Genomic DNA, 19,700 nt, shown 5'->3' with positions numbered 1-19,700 from the left:
ATTGAAGCTCTAAAGTGCTATTTAATTAGGCGTACCACAGGGATCTATTCTGGGCACGCTGCTATTTGTGGTCAGTTTAAACTCTGAAGGACGCCCGGGAGGATATTTAAGCTGTGAATCATTGTATGGATTAAACATTAGACAGTTGAGTGTGTGCAAGTATTTTCTTTTAAATTAATCTTGGGTGGACGACATGACTTTAGTTTTGTGCGGCCCTTTGAAGGGAACGGTTGGAATTGAAACGAATGAAGCAAAACAACAAACAAAAACTGACTTCATAAGGCACTTGAAGCCGCTTTTCTTGATTTGAGGCATGAGGTTTTATTGTCGGGACACGCTTTTCAAACGTTCTGAGCAGATTTGTTTTCTGGCTGATCTAAAGCCTGTCTCAATAACGACAACACTTGCAGTTTGATGTGTTGAGGCAGGAATATTCGCTCTAAATGCAGGGTTTCCGCCGGGCATTAAAGCATAAAAGTCATCAAATTAATTGTGTTAATGTCAAAGCCTTAAATGTGAACTATGCAACGTTTTATGTGGAAAAAAACACCTTGATATTTGTGCATATTTGGGAACATGGGAGCAGCATCTCTCACAGTGGCCTTTATGACGCTCCAGAATCAATTGTTTTACAGGGTTTGTACCAGAAACTGACCAGAAACACAGCAGTTTCAACATAATTTTTTATTTTTATTGCTCTGTCCATCATAGACAGAACAGCCCATGTCCAAAAGCTCCTCAAAGCTTGTGCTTTATTCTTTTATGTATTTAACAATAGTATTGAGATGTTACTTATTACTGCAGATAAATGGTCTCTTTTCTCCTTTACTTCAGCTCCGTGTGGATTTTCTCGTGTGTTTATAGTAACTTATCCAGTAGCTTCAGCATTTTCATTGTTTTGCTGCAGCTCATTTTTGCTGCAATATAAACATGCTGCATCTCTTTATTATTGATTTTCTGAGGACTTTTTAGTCGCTGGGTTAGTTTTTCAGTTGAATAAACCCCTGGGCATAAAACTGCGTAAGAATCGCCAGAACTGTTAGCCACGAGTTAGCGGCTAGTTAGCAACATTAGCAACATTAGCCTGTATCTTGTAGACGCTGCAGCACTAACAACATTTAGCTCTGGTTAAATGCAGCTCAGGCTCTGATTTAGGGAGTGTCGTCTGTGATAAAGTCAGCTCCATGTGGAATATTGGATTTACACTAAACTATTCTCCAGTTTGTTGCTATTTTCTCTCCTGCGTCCTGTAGGAGCACCGGACACACGGCAGGTGGTATCGGTTTCTGGTATAGGGACCTCATGAATGAGGACGAGCATGTGGTATCGGCCCGATGCTTGATACTGGTATCGGTGCATCCCTACCAGAAAACCCCCAAACAATTGATTCTGGAGCATCATAGCGGCCACTGTGAGGGAAAGCAATGGTGGCAATATGCACAAATATCATTTTTTTTTCAAAAGTTGCACCTTTAAATGTCATTACAAAGCATGAGATTTTATTCAAACGGGCAGTTTCAGTGTTTGCATTTGGTTTGCTGAGAACTTCTCTTTCCTCTGATGAAATGTTTGCTGATCTTTAGAAATGAAATGTGTGCAAACCTTTTTCTTCATCTGTGTCATTCAGTTATAGTATCTGGGCATAAAAATGGCATCAAAAAGCTTTGGATTTGCTTTAAACAACATTCAAGCTGCAAAAATGTTAAATACAGACGATACTGAGCTGTTTTATCTGTCATTTATTGAACAATGAGTTGATATAGTTTATCGTGGCTTCTGAAGAAGAGCATCTGTTAATGAATGATGATGATAAAGGGATGATAAGGCGACATAAACCCATCACTACTGTCTCTTTAACTCTGCCCCTGATCAGAAGTTTAACCCCAGTGGAAGTTGAACAGTTTTCTCCACTAAAGTACAGTAGCTAATCAATGGCACACACTTTAAACTGAACCTGGACTGAACCAAGAGCAAAAGCTGAGTCTGGGCAGAGCCGAGATGTAAATCAGGGCGCTTTGCCGCACAGAAGTGGGTCACGGCGTTGGGCGAAGTGCGTCTCTGTCTGAAGAATGCTCAAGCCCAGCCCTCAGACGCAGCTTTGAATAGAAAGGCGTGTGCTGCGCTCTGTGCGGTTCAGCCGGATCCTCCTCAGGTGTGTCTCCACCAGAGCCAGACGGAAACACTCCAGAAGTGCTGTTTTAGAATTACTAAGTGAATATGCCACAGTAGATGCTTTTTTTTGTCAAACATAGACAACACAATCAAGACTTTGCAGGAAAAAGACGTTTTATGTGATTTTTATTCTTTGATTCTTCCACTTCCTTATTGGAAACTGGCAGGAAGTGAAATCCGGAGAGGCGTAGGGATCATAGAAATGCCTCTCGCCCTGAGCCCGATTTAGACTGAATGTTCCATCCCCATGCAAATTAATATGGAAGCCAGGCGCAATACTAGCACTAAAGTATGTAGTTTCTTTAGCATTAACATATTATAACATGATGTTTAGTGGCCATCCAATGTGTAGCCGACCCACAAAACCCAACCACTTAACCTCTTAAGTCCTACCTTAACAAGCTCGTTTTCTCCAGTTCAGCTTTAACCAAACCGTTTTGACTGGAGAGTTTGCAGCCTATAGGTCAGTGTTAACGCAAGTTTTGAACGCTAAGACCTTCAAAACTGAGCTAAACTTTTTTGTCACGTCCTTGACTCGTTTATATCACTCGATTGTCAGTTTTTCGTTGTGTTTTTTGACGTGTTTTCGTCGCTTATTTCTTTTCATTGCGTTTTCTCCCTAATTTTGCCGCGTTTTTCTCATTTTTTGCCTAATTTTTCGTTGGTCTTTTGTTGCTTTTGTCGTGTTTTTGTTGCTTTGGTCATTTTTCACAGCTTTCTTTTCTCGCTATGTTGTCGCTTTTTCCTCTTTTTTTTTCTATTTTCAATTTTTTTTGTCTCGTTTTTGTCTACAGCTTGTTCATGGCCAGTGAAATGCCTCATTTGAAAGCTAAGACCTTGTAGTTTCTGAAGGTGGCTGGCAGGTAACTGGTGAAGTAAATTTGAGTTAGCATTTAGCTCAGAGGACACTTTTACTCGCTAACCAGTATCTCCAGTAAAATCTCAAAAGGTCTGTACATTCAGTAGTGATTTCTAACCAGGCTTTGACTTCACCTACATGTGGTGGATGGTTGACAACAGCTGAAAACATCTGGATCGTTCATAATGTGTGTTGTTTGGTGGCTAATGCTAAGAGCTATAGGGGAAATACATAGAGCAGGCTAATGCTAACGGACTCTGAAAACACAAGGCTCAAACCTGATGGTAGTTTAGGTCCCAACGCTTTTGCAGCATCACAATTCTTCACCGGGACGAGTTTATCGGAATGTTTCACGGCTTCCAGGGTCACTGTCAGAGAAAGACTTGAAAACTGACCTGCAAGTTCATGAAATTGATGCAAATGTTGTATAAATGGATGCCCAGAGGTTGTTCCCTACAATCGTTTGACTTAACAATGTACTAAAGATGATAAATTGTGGAAAATAGACTAAGATATTGCGATCGTGATTTATATTTGATACATTTAAACGAATAAACTGCCAACATTGGGGAGGTTAGGTTACCCTGATTGTGATTCGATATCGAAACCTTTTTGACCGCTGTAAACTTAGCTTTCTTTGGCGTTTGAGTGATACATGTTCACCGTTTCGATCGATATGTGATTCCATCCCTGACCCGTCACGTGGCTGTCCCCCAGAGATACTCTCTGAATGTCGGGGAAAGTAGATTATTGTGTGTTGTGTGGGACAGTTTGAATGGATGTCGGCGAGCGCATCAGGCAGGTCAGGTTAGTGTGTAAAAAACCAGACCAGGACGACTTGTTGTACCTTTGTTTAGTGCAGTCATTAAAAAATAAAGTCTTTTATTTACATGGACAGACTCGGCGTTTCGACACAAGCCTGTGTCATCGTCAGGACAGGAGAGTTTGAGAACATCCTGTTCTGTTTTTTGAGCAAAATATGTTGTTTGACTAACGTGACTCCTTTCACTCAGCACTTTATACATTTACATTTATCTTATATATGAAATCACAATATTTGTCAGAATTAGATTGTCACGTTCATGCACTGAGTGTGGAGTGAATGTGTAACAACGACAGTGCGGAGCTTTGAGACACTTGGTAACACAGGCTTGTAAAGCACAATACTAGAAAAGAATATTAGAAAGAAAATAAAACCTCTTAACTAGGGAGGCACCGATACCACTTTTTCTAAAACCGATACGAGTACTTTGATTTAAGTTCTTGCCGATACCGAATACCGATACGAGTACAAAGCATTTTCTTCAACAGACTTTTCCACAGCAGCTTTAGTAATTAGTCAATTTACTCATGTACATTTCCTTGAGTAAAGTAGGCGACACTTTTAAGAGAAGTTATATGAGAATTGAACAGATGCCATTTTATTTATTTTTCAATCAATATATTTTTTTTATTTTTATTTCTCTGTCCATCACAGAACAGCTCATGTCCTAAAGCTCCTCAATGCTTGTGCTTTATTCATTTATGTATTTGTATTTAACAATAGTATTGAGATGTTACTTATTACTGCAGATAAATGGTCTCTTTTCTCCTTTACTTCAGCTCCGTGTGGATTTTCTCGTGTGTTTATAGAAACTTATCCAGTAGCTTCAGCATTTTCATTGTTTTGCTGCAGCTCATTTTGGCTCAATATAAACATGCTGTATCTCTTTATTTTGGATTTTCTGAGGACTTTTTAATCCCTGGGTTAGTTTTTTCAGATGAATGAACCCCTGGGCATAAAACTGCATCAGAATCACCAAAACTGTTAGCCGTGAGTTAGCGGCTAGTTAGCAACATTAGCAACATTAGCTTGTATGTTGTAAACAGTGCAGACGCTGCAGCACTAACAACATTTAGCTCTGGTTAAATCCAGCTCAGACTCTGATTTAGGGAGTGTCGTCTGTAATAAAGTCAGCTCTATGTGGAATATTGTGTTTACACTAAACTATTCTCCAGTTTGTTGATATTTTCTCTCCTCAGTGGAGCTGCTCCTGTAGGACACACGGCAAGTGGTATCGGCTTCTGGTATCTGGACCTCATTAATGAGTACAAGCGGGTGATATCGGACCGATACTGGTATCGGTGCATGCCTGCTCTTAACCCCCGCCTGAACCGAGCACATTTTCTCCAGTTCAGTTTTACCCAAATCTAAAAGCTTCTCGACTGGAGCACACAGTCTGTAGACCAGAGTAACGCCTTATTTGAAAGCTAAGGCCTACCAAACTGATCCAAGATTTATCGTCAAGATTTATTGTGTTTTTGACCCTTTTTTTTCTATGTTTTCCTTCTGCTTTTTCTAACCGCTTTGTTGCTTTTATCAAGAAGCTTGTAGATTTGGGTCAAGTCGAACAGGAGAGAGTGTTCTCGGTTAAAGTGAGAGTTAGAGATTCATTCTAGGACCTCGAGTGGAGCTTGTTTTTTGGAGCTGCTGCTGAAATGCTACGGGCAGCCCCTGGAAAGATTTAAAGATTACTCAAAGATGTGCAAGGAGCTTGAACAACATTGTAACATGTTAAAAAGCTTCGTGTTCCCACATTTCATCCGGCCATTACGACTCCTGAAGTGACTTTCCACTATGGTTCACACATGAGCTGAGCTGCGTTTCTCCGCCAGGTCCCCACAGACTCGTTTATGTTGAAAGGCCTGCAGGTCTAACAACTCTTTATGTACAGTGAACAAAAGCAGCTCTGTCTTCAAGTGGCGTCGAACCGAAGGAAAACACGAGTCCACGGCAACAGGAAACAGGCGTAACGGGAGGAACACCTCACTGGGCAGGGGGAAAGTGCTGAAAATCAGAATCAGAATGTGCAAATGGGATTTTATTTCCTATACCAGGGCTTAGACAACACTTTGTTTCTGATACAGATGCCTGAACGATGCCTGTACGGAAATATGTGTCGAACCAGAAACGGAACAATGATGTGTGAAAGAGCTGCAAATTTACTATATCAGGTTCATCTCCAATGTCAAGGAATGTGTGGAAAATGGGGAATCATTTGGGGAAACATTGGGAGAAATTGTGGCAAAAATTAGAAAAAATGTTGGCAAAAATAGGGGGGGGAATTTAAATATATTGGGGATAATTATGGTAAATAGTTGTATTATATCAGTAATAAAAATGAGGGAAAATTGTGGCAAAAATTAGGAAAATAATTAGCACAAATAGGGGAAAAAATTGGAATAAATTGTGGTAAATAGTAGTATTATACCCGTGATAAAAATGAGCAACAATTGGGGAAAATTATGGCAAAAATTAGGAAAAAAAATGGCAAAAATAGGGGGGAAAATTTTAATAAATCCGGGAATATTGTTGTAAATAGTAGTATTATATCAGTAATAAAAATGAGCAAAAATTAGGAAAAAATTGGGGAAAATTGTGGCAAAAATTGTGGAAAAAATTGGCAAAAATAGGGGGAAAATTTTGAATAAATTGGGGAAAATTGTGGTAAATGGTATTATTATATCAGTTATAAAAATTAGGAAAAATTGGGGAAAAATAGAAAAAATTGCGGCAAAAATAAGAAAAAATAAATTGGGAAAAATGGGTGGAAAATGGAGGGAATACATTTTTTAATTGGGCAAAATAAAATGAAACAACTAAGTCACTTCCTTTTAATGCTGACCCTGGACCAGCTTTTTCCGGTTGTACCTAAACTTTTCTCCCTAACCCAGACTGGCATGGCTGAACCGTACTCAGTCCTCGCCCCGTCTGAGCTAAATGAGTTGTCCCTCGACTCTTCTGTTTCGTAGCTAAAATGGCGGATTCTTACAGAGGCCCTTAATCTTTGCGTCAGACAGTTTTTGTTTTGTGTGGACAGGCTGGAGGGCTGGCCGATATTGACCAGAAGGAATGTGTCAATATTTGTGGGGACTTAAGATCTGTGATCATAGAGGTTAGAGGTAGAGGGGGGGGCAGCAGAACCACCGGTGCAGATGTAAACAGTCATGGAGGATTAGCTTCATCGTGTTGTGAACCTCAACACCCAAGAAAACTTACCCAGTGGCTGTATCCGCGATATGACTGTGTTTAGGCCTTGATGATGCACGAGCATTCCCAAAGCTAATGCTACGAGATGAAGTTCAAGATCATGTGAAAATGAGAAATATGCATGAAATAAAACCACCATGTACATAACATTTAACAATGATCACACACTGAGTCGGGCTTGGTTGTAGTTTATTACTCATGTTTCTCGTACAATTGGCCGTAGCCGATTGTTTAGCACAACTAGCTTCTTAGCAGCTCTAACAGCTATCTCTTATAATGTATGTTTTGGAATCAATTATGCACTAATAATGTCAATGAAGCAGCCTTGAAGATGATCACACACTGAGTCGGGATTGACGTTTGTGGTTTACAGTTTTGCAGACTTTTTAATCAACAATGAGGCCGATTGCAGATGCTAACCGAGCTAACCTAGACTAACTATTGTCCACTGGCTTTACATCATGTTTTCATGTCATTCCCTCATTAAAAACATGCCTGAAGTGTTGCCTTGGCACATTCACGTAGTTTTGAGTAATCTGTAAAAACTCTGATGGCGGCCATTTTAGGGATAGGTTTGCCTGAGTCCTCCTAGGAACGCCCCCACCTCCTGGAGACGCCTCCGAGCTTTCATCACCAGCCGAGTAACCAACCACTGCTCCTCAGCAGAACCCCCTCCCCACTGATGCCACAGACAGCGTGTGGAGGGGGCGTGTCGGAAAGGCTCAGAGGTTCTTAAAGAGACAGAGGCCTATTTCAAGACATTCACTACAGCCATTTTGAGAGAGCAATTTTATACAAGGCAGTTATTCTAATTTACTGCTTTTACAGACCAACAGAAGGTTTGGTCATCATTGTAGTGTGATATAGACTGGTGCTATGTGACTGAAAAAAGCAGAATACCTCCCTCTTTAATCAAGCGTATGGGCTTAAATGCTGGGGAGACCATGGGGGTTGGCATAGGGCATGGCAGAGGCAAAGAGGGACGAGTTTGCCCCAAAATAGCAGTTGTTTTTCAAGCATGATACGATTCCCAGATACGGCTGCGCTTTATTTTCAGCTCCGTCAGCACTGGCCGGATCAAGCTCCACAGTCCAGACCTGCATCAGACAGGAAAGAGAATAACAACATCCGGATTTTCAACTGTTACTTCCACTTTCCCACATTTTCCTCTCACATTTCTCCTCCATTTCTTAACATTGGAGAAAACCTCACATTGTATTTTTAATAATGTGTATGTATCTTCAGGGTCTCTCTCTGTATCTTCCCTCCAGCGTCGTATAAATTCCTGAGTTAATCTCTGCAAATATTATCTATCTGTAGGATTTCCAAAGGTCTTCTGCCTCTGCCGACGTTATGACAGCGCGTTACGTAAGGCGACACTTTGGAGACGTCCTTTTGCAAAGAATTCCTCGTTGCGCAAGTTTCCCGACAAAACCTTTACAGTCTGAGAACAATAAAGCGTTTTCTGTGAAGATTTATGAGTCATAGGTCGCGGTCATGTGACGTCACGAGCCTGTGTTGGAGGAACCTCTTATCCCCCGCCTCGACCGAGCACATTTTCTCCAGTTTGGCTTTACCCAAATCTAAAAGCTTCTTTAAAAAGTGTCAAAATAGCGACGAAAATGAGATGAAAACAAGGCAACAAAAGAGCGACTGAAAAGTGACACAAAGTGATGAAAGTATGGCAAAAATTAAAAGAAAATGAGGATGAAAATGCAACCAGAAAGTGACACAAAGTGATGAAAAAGTGACAAAAATGTGTGACAAAAACGTACCAGAAAAGCCATAAAAGAGCAGCAGAAAACTGACAAAAGAGAACACAAAAAAGCATCAAAATAGCAAAGAAAACAAGGATGATAATGCAACAAAAGAGCGACAAAAAGGTGACAAATAAGTGATGAAAGAGCGACAAATGTGTGACGAAAACATAGGGCTGGGCAATTAAGAAGAAAAGAAAAGATCAATCTCGATAATCACGTGGTGCGTTTTAATCGAGGAGAATTGACCGGTCCTGTTGCATTCTGGATAAAAATAATGATGGTGCAGCTGCAGAGCCTGTCAGGTCAATCCCAGGGAAACACTCGGCCCAAACAAACAGGAAGCACAGGATGATACATGCGGCATAAAGAGGACCTGGTGATTTTACTGTAAAAAACACTCGTCTAAAAGGCAAAACAGAAAAACACAAGGAGCTTCAGAGACCAGGACACACACAGGGATGAAGAGTTTACCTTTAAGAGGAAAACTATCGGTCACTATTCGGACCATGTGGATTTGTTTTGAGGAGCAGCCGTGGATTAGCTGGACTTCTAACAGTGAATTGTAAGTTTGATCGTCTTTTTTACTGATAAATGTGCGGTTTACTCATGTCTTTATGTACATACTAAGTTGTTAGAGCTCCACTCTGTGACGTCGTGGCCTTTTGAGGCTCCGCCCACAAACATGCGCTCGCTTTCTGCTTCTGACATTCTTCAAACATTCCACTTTTTTGCATCTCCTTTGCAGATGTTTGTGTGTTGCAGATGTTTGTGTGTTGCAGATGTTTGTGTGTTGCAGATGTTTGTGTGTTGCAGATGTTTGTGTGTTGCAGATGTTTGTGTGTTGCAGATGTTTGTGTTGCTTGTCCAGGTGAAGGGGTGACATGGGGAGGCTGTTCTGTGACATTAGAAGTAGGGCTGAAAGATATATCGGTATCGTATCGATATCGAGATATGAACATTTCAAAATATTAAAATCGAAAAGCAAGATATAAACAATGTAGATTTTCATCAATAAAACTGCACTTTTTTGTGTTATGATTTTATTTTTCAGAAAAATGCTGAGTTTTCACCTAACCCATAGTTTATAGTTTCATAATTTTGTTCATATCGTTCAGCCCTAATTAAAAGTGTGGAGTTTGTTTTTACTGCTGAGTCAGTTTAGTTATCATGTTGTCCAGGAAAGACCACATTTATTTTTTTTGTTTTTGTTTAAAGGAATAGGCCACCGTTTTTACATACTGAGATATGTTCTTACCTTAGCTTTGACGAGTTCTTTAGGACCTGTCTGATCTTCACCCGTGCCTTCAGTCACGTAAACACAGCGCAGACGGCGTTAGCATTTAGCCTCTCCCTCTCTCCTCTATAGCTCCAAAACAGGTCAAGATAGAAGCTACCAAGCTCTTCCACGTTTTCCCTAATTAAATATGGTTACGTGAAGTGATACACTACAAAGTATAATTACACAAAATTAAACAATGTGGATTTTCTAAGCGGATAAAAGGGGAACTATATTGTAAGGCGTAATAATACCAGGAGTAGTTTGGCATCCGCGCAGTAAAGTGAAGATTACTGTGCGGATGCCAAATTACTCCTGGTATTATTACGCCTTACAATATAGTTCCCCCTTTTATCCGCTTAGAAAATCCACATTGTTTAATTTTGTGTAATTATACTTTGTAGTGGAACACTTCACGTAACCATATTTAAATCGGGAAAACGTGGAAGAGCTTGGTAGCTTCTATCTTGACCAGTTTTGGAGCTATAGAGGAGAGAGGGAGAGGCTAAATGCTAACGCCGTCTGCGCTGTGTTTACGTGACTGAAGGCACGGGGGAAGATCAGACAGGTCCTAAAGAACTCGTCAAAGCTAAGGTAAGAACATATCTCGGTGTGTAAAAACGGTGGCCTATTCCTTTAAAAAAAAAAAAAACTAATCGAAAATCGAGTTCGATCAATATTGTGATTACTTTTCTTTCCAAAATTGCCCAGCCCTTTGAAAAAACAAAAGAGCAACCGAAAAAAGTGTCATAAAAGTGAAGAAACTGTGGCATGAAAAAGTGACAAACTCATTAAAAAAGCAAATATAAAAGTTGAGTAGATTTGGGTAAAGCCGCCCTGGTTAAGGCGGGGGTTAAGAGGTGACCTGTGAACACTTAAGTACTAAACAAAAGGGCGAATGACTGACTCGTGACTTCCACAGATGATTTCCCCCGATGATTCAGCCGACTCTGAGTTACCTGCTGGTCCCGGAGGAGGGGGCGGGGCTTAGGCAGACTCACCTGTCGGTTAATAATACCCACGAGGCCGTTCTGTCATCGGGCTGAAAGTGTGTCACTGACTTCTGCAGGTGATTCATTTATTATTGTCGAGAGAAACGAACACAGGTTAGACACGTCGTCCAGGAAAGTTCAAATACGAGAGAAGAAATACTACGGTGATACAACAGTTTCCACAGAGTTATATTTAGGTACGACTGGTATCGAAAGAATAAAAGTATCAGGAGCAGGTACCAAGAAATACAAAGTAAAAACATGGTCTTTATATTCAAGTTTTGATGCTGCTGGTTATCAAAAAGTGAGGAAAATTTGCAGGAGGGAATGGGGGAAAAGGGACAAAATTTCAAATAAAGTAAAGGGAAATAAAGTAGAAAAAGTAGAAACATTTTTGGAAAGAAGTGGAAAAATTGGGGTAAAAAGGAAGAAAAAAAGTAGAAAAATTGGGGCTTTTTTGGGGGGAAAAGGGTAGAAAAAGTGTGTGGGGGGGGAGTAGAAACATTTTTGGAAAGAAGTGGACAAATTGGGAGGAAAAGTGGAAAAATTGGGTGAAAAAATTTGAAAAAAGTGGGAAAAGATTGGGAAAACATGTGGGGGAAATAAAGTAGAAAAAGTGGGGGGGGGGAATAAGTTGAACTAGAAACATTTTTGGAAAGAAGTGGAAATATTGGGGGGGAAAGGAAGAAAAAAATTGGGAAATTTTGGGGGGAAAAGGTAGAAAAAGTGTGGGGAGGAGTAGAAACATTTTTGGAAAGAAGTGGACAAATTGGGAGGAAAAGTGGAAAAATTGGGTGAAAAAAGAAACAAAAAAAGTGGGGAAAAATTGGGAAAAAATTGGGGACAAAAGTGGAAAAAATGTGGGGGAAATAAAGTAGAAAAAGTGGGGAAACATAAGTTGAACTAGAAACATTTTTGGAGTGGAATATTGTGGGAAAAAAGGAAGAAAAAGTGTGGGGGGGAGTAGAAACATTTTTGGAAAGAGATGGACAAATTGGGTGAAAAAAGAAACAAAAAAAGTGGGAAAAAAAGTGGAAAAAATGTGGAGGAAATAAAGTACAAAAAGTAAGTTGAAGTAGAAACATTTTTGGAAAGAAGTGGAAATATTGGGGAAGAAATTGGGAAAAATGGAACTAAATGGAAGGAAAAGGAATGAGTAAACAGTATTAATCTGTTTGTATAGGTATCGGAAAAAGCATCGGTATCGAAAGTATCGTTAAAGCAGCGGTATCGGGGAAAAAATGTAGCATCATCCAGCCTTAGTCATATTTAATGTATTTTAATGCAATACTATTAAATGTCACAAATACACAAGACTGAATGAGGAATAGTTGTTTCATTGTGTTGTGGTGATATCACTTTACATAATATAGTGATAATAAAACCATTCTTACAGTATATAAGTCTGCTTTTCCTCACACTGCCCTGCACTCTCGGCTGAGGCTCGGCGTGTCCTAAACTTAGCTCTGACGCTGCAGTTATCTCAGATCAGAAGCTGGGAGTGCCCTCTCGTCCTCCTCCTCCTCCTCCTCCTCCTCCTCCTCCTCACGCTCTGTAATTTAGCGGCTGCACCTTTTTTTAGCCCGTGACATAATGACACAGTCCAACCTCCCTCCTCCTCCTCCCCCCTCCGTCCTCTCTGTCGGAGGGAGAGGAGATGCTAATGTGCGGCTAGTGCTAAAGGCTAATTGTGAGTCAGTTTTCCTCACGGTGAGTCATCAGGTTTGTTTACACTTCTCCGTGAGTGAGACGGGAACGAGACACAAACAAGGATGAAATAAAGGAGTTTTTGTAAAGTTGAGGGAAAAGGAGGAGAAAAGCTCATTCCCTTGTGGTTCGGTTTCCACAGAAGCTAAAACCTGGATGTGTGACAAAGGTTAATGGTCTGGAGATGACGCTTTCCGTGGAGTGGAGTTGTAAACAAACCTGTTCCCTGCAGAGCAAACTCGTGTGTTTCCAATTCGTGAACTCCGGGGATTAAATCTCGATGGAGAGGCTCGTCTGTCGGCCGTAGACCTTGTACAACCTTGATTGTACTAATCGGAAAGTGAGTGTTTTACTAAGTGCAGACCCACAGAAAGGAGGAATCTACTGTGTGCGACACTAAAATCTCTGATAATCACTTAACAAGTTGTTCTTTGATGCCTTCACTTCGTCTTTAGAGTGGAAGAACTAGAATCTGTGCATATTTGGCGTCAGAATCAAACTTAAGAGCCGTTCGTATCGCACACTCAGATGCTTGTTAACCTCTGACCCCCCGCCATTTTGCTTTTACCCAAATCTGAAAGCTCCCTCAGTTGAAAGACCTACAAAAGTGATCCTTTTTTATCTTTATCTTTTGTCATGTTTTCATATTTTTTTCTGTCTTTAGTTGCCATAACATCACTTACTTTCTTCGCCTTTTTGTGACTTTTTTGTCGCTTTTTTGTGACTTTTTTTGTTGAATTTCTGTGACTTTTTTTGTGACTTTTTTGTGACTTTTTGGTTGAATTTTTGTGACTTTTTTGTCGCTTTTTTGTGACTTTTTTGTTGAATTTCGGTGACTTTTTTGTTGAATTTTTGTGCCTTTTTTGTGACTTTTTGGTTGAATTTTTGTGACTTTTTTTGTTGAATTTCAGTGACTTTTTTTGTGACTTTTTTGTGACTTTTTGGTTGAATTTTTGTGACTTTTTTGTCGCTTTTTTGTGACTTTTTTGTTGAATTTCGGTGACTTTTTTGTTGAATTTTTGTGCCTTTTTTGTGACTTTTTGGTTGAATTTTTGTGACTTTTTTGTCGCTTTTTTGACTTTTTTGTTGAATTTTTGTGACTTTTTTGTTTTTTGTGCCTTTTTTGTGCCTTTTTTTGTTGAATTTTTGTGACTTTTTTTGTTGAATTTTTGTTCCTTTTTTGTGCCTTTTTAGTTGGATTTTTGTGAATTTTTTGTTGAATTTTTGTGTCTTTTTCATGACTTTTTTGTTGCTATTATGTCACTTTTTTTCAAGAAGCTTTCAGATTTGGGTAAAGCCGACCTGGGGGTTAAAAACTTGCACTGGGAACTGACTCTCCTCCTCATTCGTGCTTGTTTGAACAGAGCGGTGCCTCCTGTATCTCCTCGTACTGTTTTCTCAGCCTCCCGCTGCGTCCCGCGTTTGTGGTTCTGCGAAACAGGAAGAGCGTGTGATATTTTCACATGATGACACGGCCGGGGTCAGAGGTCATGTGTGTGTGTGTGTGTGTTTGCACTTCCTCCTCGGACCAGTTGCGACCTTTAAACCCCTCAGAAAAAACATTGGAAAACACAAACGTTTCCAGAGTTTTGGCCAAGTTTATGTTGCACGATGAGTTCACGGACCTCGGGGGAAAACGCCGCTCCGTCCCGTGTTTAATGAAGGTCGACTGTTTGTTTCTGTTTTGTTTCCAGCTTTTTAATGGTTTTATTGCCTTAATGGTCAGGGACGTCAGGGGCGAGTGATTTTGAATGTGTTCTGAAGCAGGAAGGAGCTCTGGACTGAAAAATAACTGCAGTTTTAGTTCTAACTAGTCCCTCTTTGTTACTGCCATGTCCTGTGGATCTTTAACTATATCTATACACACGATCTACGCAAGGATCTCCCCAGTATTTAAGCTCATATCCAGCCCATATGTCTGAATTAAGGACTATTATTTGTGCCAGTGGACAATGGTGATTCCAGGTTAGCCCTGTTAGCTTGTTACAATCGCTAACAGCTCATTGTTGATGAAAAGTCCACAATTAACCACAAATGCATCAAGCCCGACTCAGTGTGTTTCATCTCAAAGGCTGCTTTATATAGTTACTGGCTTTATTTACGTTATTATTGCATTAACTGAGCGCATTCATTTTGGTTTTACCTAAATCTGAAAGCTTCTCAGAGCTCACAGCCAATAGGCCAGTTGAAAGCTAAGACCTACAAAACTGTTTTTTTTGTGTCACATTTTTAAAAAAATTTGTCATGTTTTCATAGTTTTTTAAATTTTTTGTTGCCACAACATCACTTACTTTCTTCACCTTTTTGCCACTTTTTTGAGTTTTTGTGACTTTTTTGTCACAAACAAGTCACTTTTTGGTCACTTTTTTGCCACATTTTTGTAACTTTTTTGCTGCATTTTTTGTGATCAGTGTATGATCGTCTCAAAGGCTTTATACAGTTACCGGATTTATTGATGTTATTAGTGCATAATGCTAAAAAGTGCATAATAGTGCATAATACTTAAAAAAAAGCAGCTAGTTAGCTCTGGGCGAGCGGTTAGCTGCTAACCGTTAGCTATGGACTTATTGACATGGCTGATGTTCTCACGTTGAAAACACGGACACGATAAGTTGTATTGGGCAGAGATAATCAGAGGCTGTCAGTGTTTATGAAATGCCTGCTTTTTACTATACGTTTGTTAAGTGGTGACGTCACAGCTCCACTTCCGGGTTCACAGATGTGCGAGAAACTACAAAAAACTCTTTAATAACACAATCAATATTTCTGAAACTCAACAGAGAGTTACTGAACATACTTATTTATCAGGCCTATGAGCCAAAAATGCTGCACCTACTGCTGTAAAAGTAATATTTACCAAAATCGGTGCTTCCGGGTTAGCGGAGATAAATGCTAACGGCGCAGCAGCTACGCTAACCCTGGACGTAGTGACTTTAGTACATTTTTTAGCAGCAGGTGCGGCATTTTTGGCTAATGAGTTTGAGAAATAAGTAGGTTCAGTAACTCTCCGCTGAGTTTCAGAAATATTGATGATTGTTTTTAAGAGTTTTTAATGTTTTTTTCCTCGTATATTAGCCGGTTTGCTAGGACTCGGAAGTGGAACAAACACAATGATTCGCTGATGTGGCTCTAACACATATGAAAAGGAAGAGTTCACATGGAGGTGTCAACGATATAAAAATGCTGAATCTATTTCTAATTGTAAAGTTTATCTTCCACTTCCTTAAACTCACAGACGGGGATTTTTCTGAAGCTTTATCAGGTGCTATTTATATCTATTATTATGTTAACAATTTCCTTGTACAGTTCGCCCTGGGCAGATCCGAATGTCTAACTGGAGACGTTGAATATTAACTTCTCTGTTTAGGGGGCTGTGGAAGAGTCTGGATAATGGTCTGAATTGTGCTGAAATGTAGAGGAGATCAATTTTTAACTTCCCCCAAGACACTCAGAGGTCACAGTCTATCTACAGGTTTATCAGCGACAGGATGGTTGTGTTTTGTGTGTTTTCTGATGAGAATATCCCTCGTGATCCACAATCTGATTGATCAGCCTATCTCAAACGGACAGGTTACTGTGACGGTAACTGCCAATAAAACTGATAACTGTTTCTATTCCTGGATCAAAACTGGCCTGGATAAGGATTTATGAACCGAAGGTGTTAAAGTCGACGTATTGAGGGTTATCGAACTGCTCTGGGGCACTTCAGCAATGACCTTTCACTTCTTATAACTTAAAATAATGTCTCTGTGGAGTTTGTGGAGTTGCTAGTTTTATACTTTTAATTTTGAGGTCAAATTAATAATTAAAACAAAAATAGACCAAACTGTCCCTTTACAATGGTTGTTACACGCCGGCTTTCGTCAGGAAATCACAAAATGTCGCTAATCGTCGCTTTCTTTGCGTTTCCCATTCACAAAATCATCGCATCCTTAGTATCGTAGTAACTTTTGGAACTTCCTAAACCAGTGATTTTCAGCTGTAACGTCGGGACTCACAGTCGGCCTGGGATGAGAAACCACGACCCAAATACGACTTATAAATCATAATGCAAAAGATTTTTTTTTACTCCAAAATAGTTGTTGAATAAGCATTATGGCCAGACCGCCTTTGCTCCGCCCCATCCCGTCAGACTTTGGAAGCTCAGCAGGAAGGTCCTGGTCGGTACTTGGATGGGAGACCGTTAGGGAAACACCAAACGCTCTCCCATCCAAGTGAGTGGTTGGTGGTGGGAGCGAGCGTTGGCGCAGACTGGTTGCCTCAGTCTACCCCAGGGCAGCTGTGGCTACAACAGTAGCTTACCACCACCAAGTATGGAGTGAATGAATAATGACGACAGTGTTGTGCTTTAAGAAACTCGGTCATACAGTCTTGTAAAGCGCAACACAAGTGTAAGGCATTATTATTATTATTAAATAAGTAAATACAAATAAATGCTGAAATTATGATAAAAACAACTGATGAGTAATTTTAGCCGACTCTAGTGATTCCTTACTTTGTCTGTACATAAATATTTTTTTTAAAACGTTTATGGGAAAGGCTCGAACAGTTTTGAAACCCACTTGTGGGTCCCGACCAATGGGCAAAGCTCTTTTCTTCTGACATTGCTGTAATATCGCCCCCCGGTGGCCAGCGGCAACTCCAAAAGACATTTTGTAAACAGGATCCCTGTAGAGCTTTGGACCTGCTTTAAAGCAGCTGTGATCCATGTGACAACACATGGCGAAGGTGTCATATTTTTAAACCACATTGTTTTTTACTCATTAGAATTACAAAGCTGAAACCTGAATCTATGATTGGCAGGTGGAGGCTCGTAACCGACTCCTAGGAGGAGATCGAGCAGCCATGTTAATTTCACAGGCCACACAGGATCATTATGGGACTGAATGGATAACCGTATCTCTTGTCTAGAGGGGGTATTATGCAGTCACATATCAGGCCTACGTGAGCGCGGAGTGTGTGGATTCAGCTCCATATGCACATGAGCAGGACGCATTTACTTAAAGAGGGGGGTATTCTGCTTTTGTCACATAGCACCAGTCTATATCACACTACAATGATGACGAAACCTTCTGTTGGTCTGTAAATGCAGTAAATTAGAATAACTGCCTTGTATAACATTTCTCTCTCAAAATGGCTGTAGTGAATGTCTTGAAATAGGCCTCTGTCTCTTTAAGAGCCTCTGAGACTTTCCGACACGCCCCCTCCACACGCTGTCTGTGGCATCAGTGGGGAGGGGGTTCTGCTGAGGAGCAGTGGTTGGTTACTGGGCTGGTGACGAAAGCTCGGAGGCGTCTCCAGGAGGTGGGGGCGTTCCTAGGAGGACTCAGGCAAACCTATCCCTAAAATGGCCGCCATCAGAGTTTTTACAGATTACTCAAAAATACGTGAATGTGCCAAGGCAACACTTCAGGCATGTTTTTAATGAGGGAATGACATAATAACATGATGTAAAACTTTAATACCCCCCCTTTAAATTACACAACGCAATTCAAATATCATAATTTCCTTTGTGGAAGAGACTAATCACAAAGTACGTGGGGGCTCTTGAGCTTGTAGCCCTTATGTTTAATTTAGAGCCCCCCATTCAAAAACTATATAAGAGTATATCTTTGTAACTAACATGTCTTCAAAATAAAACATACTCAACCTACTTACACCTGGCTCTAGATTTCATCATCGTACATATTGCAGGCGATTGTAGATTAGATTCTTTTATCTATTCGTTGAGACTTATCAGAAGTGGGTGGAGTCCGTCCGCCAAAGGATCTCATTAAGTCGTAATAAAAGTCCTTATCGCTCATATCAGATGTACACGATTGTAGTTGAGGATGTAAAACAAAAACAACGTTGACTCTGCTCCTCTGGCCCTTGTGTCTCATTGTATCGAAGTGGAAAGCTCTATGACGTTTGCGAGGGGTTCCCCAAGGATCAGTCCTGGGACCTACACTTTTCCCTCTTCACGTAAATGATATTGTTCCTGTGTCCCATTTACCAAAGTGGATTATATTCACGGACGACACCACTTTATTTTATGCCTGAGAAAATATAAAAGCTCTTCCACAAAGGTTAGAGAATGAATTTCAGAAAATTATGAAATGGTTTAATGCCAATTGTATTTTTCTGATCCATTTTTCCGATGCGTCCTCCTCCCAGGTCTTTGTCCCTGTATGTGCAGAAGCTTATTGTGCTCGGCCTGACTTTGTTCTGCCCTGTGTATCTAGCGGTTTAGCTGTCTGACGGTATAATATTATTGGACCGTGCTGTGTTTGGGGACTGGGTGTGGTGTCACTGTGGTCAGCTGCTCTTCCTCTTTTCAACCAGACACAACCGAGCATCATAAGGCCGTCATGCTCTGTTTTGAGGCTTATCACATACGTCAGAATAGATGCTGAACAGGGCTTAAAAAGGAATCGCCATGAAATTTAACTTTTAGTCGAATGGAAAGATCCGTAGTTGCTAGATTCTTGTCACTAGACTAGACATCAGGGCCTGTCACAATTACAGTTTGATATATTACATAAAAGGAGCGGGCTGAAGCCAGAAGCTAATGAGCCCAACCCCAACTCAAAGCAATAAAAATGTTCATTTCACAATAATAAAAAGGACATAGTACAAAGGAGAAAAAAACACAACAAAGAACAGCAGCAACACGATGATAATATGCACTCATGATGGGATTTACCTTAAGATTACATGACTTAACCTTATCCTGTGGCAAATTACTTCATCAATCATACAATAAGCAACATCATTAGGGATACACCGATACCAGTTTTCGGGTGTCGGGCCGATACCACATGCTTGTACTCATACTCGTACTCATTATGAGGTACCGATACCAAGACGCAGCTCCACTGAGGAGAGAAAATAACAACAAACTGGAGAATAGTTTAGTGTAAAT

General features: G+C 40.3%; 1 protein-coding gene across 1 annotated transcript in view; it reads left to right on the top strand.

Annotated features, from left to right (window-relative positions):
* The window catches only part of stk26 (serine/threonine protein kinase 26), a 42,888-nt gene that overhangs the window by 1,963 nt on the left and 21,225 nt on the right, over positions 1-19,700 (top strand). The gene's annotated exons all lie outside the window — the stretch shown is intronic.

The sequence above is a fragment of the Gobius niger genome, assembly GCF_951799975.1.
Source record: "Gobius niger genome assembly, chromosome: 21".
Classification (NCBI taxonomy): domain Eukaryota; kingdom Metazoa; phylum Chordata; class Actinopteri; order Gobiiformes; family Gobiidae; genus Gobius; species Gobius niger.
This window is presented reverse-complemented; position numbering and strand designations above follow the sequence as displayed.